The sequence below is a fragment of the Theobroma umbraticum genome, unplaced genomic scaffold (assembly GCF_002168275.2).
Source record: "Theobroma umbraticum cultivar Fairchild unplaced genomic scaffold, ASM216827v3 scaffold_1861.0, whole genome shotgun sequence".
NCBI lineage: Eukaryota > Viridiplantae > Streptophyta > Magnoliopsida > Malvales > Malvaceae > Theobroma > Theobroma umbraticum.
The window spans coordinates 2,204-3,298 of record NW_018398570.1 but is presented as its reverse complement, the minus strand read 5'-3'; positions in this window follow the sequence as shown (position 1 = coordinate 3,298).

Sequence of the window (1,095 nt, the reverse complement as noted above, 5' to 3'; positions counted from 1 at the left end):
AACATAAAAGAAAACTTAACAAAACAAAGCATGTAAATGATAAAAACAATTTAAATAAAGAAAACAACTAGCTAACTAGAGATAGGTTACACTAAGCTACTAATCTACCATAATTGCCTCACTTGTTATCCTAAATTTCAACTCGAGATAAAACATAGATGTCATTTAAATTCATGTTTCAATTCAAATGCAAGCTCATTCTTAAACGAATTTCTGTGTGTGTGCAATCTTTCACAAAAAATATCATGCAATCCAGATATGTTTATGCTAATGCAAAATTTGAATTAGTACAAGAATTTAATAGGTTTGCTTTTCATCTCTCTCTCCACTAATGTAGATTAATACTAAGTCAAGGATTATTAGGTCTTTATCAAGCTTGTAATGTACGACTATGATCAAGGTAGGAAAAAGGACATTTTAAGGCTCAAATGATCACTCTAAGCACATAATCATTCTAGGACCTATATAGAGCTCGAGTCATACTTCTAAGTTACACCTTTTTTTATGTCAACTTTTTCTTTTGTTCAGCAGTTTATTCCTTTTCTTTTTTTTTTCATCACAATTTTACACCTCTAAATTTATTTCTTTCTATGATGGACAATAGGATGAATACTAAGCATTTTTGAACATTTTCATTAATTCCACCTTCTACCTTATTTAACACCAAGCTCAATACACTTCCTAATATGATTAAAAAACTTAGGAGTGAGGGATGTAAAATTAAAAATTTATTTTAAGCTAGGCTAAATAAAATAGGTGTTTAACAAAGAAAAGGTAATATTAGGCTTAAAAAGGTATACTAGGGATAAAAGTATATAAAGGTAAGCTCAAAAAGCTTAAATGGTCCAAAGATGGCCTAATTTATTTTCTTAACTAAGTATTGTCTAGGATTTCACCTCAAGAGAGAATCAAACAAATTCTAGAATTCACGACATAATCCAAATTCACATCAACATAAACCGTCTCTATATATGCACAACAATTCTAAGCAAAAGACATAGTGCTCGATAAATGGAAATCATATCCTAACAATTATACTTAATATAAGAATTTAGCACAAACTAAATAATATCCATATTTACGAAAAGCTAAAGA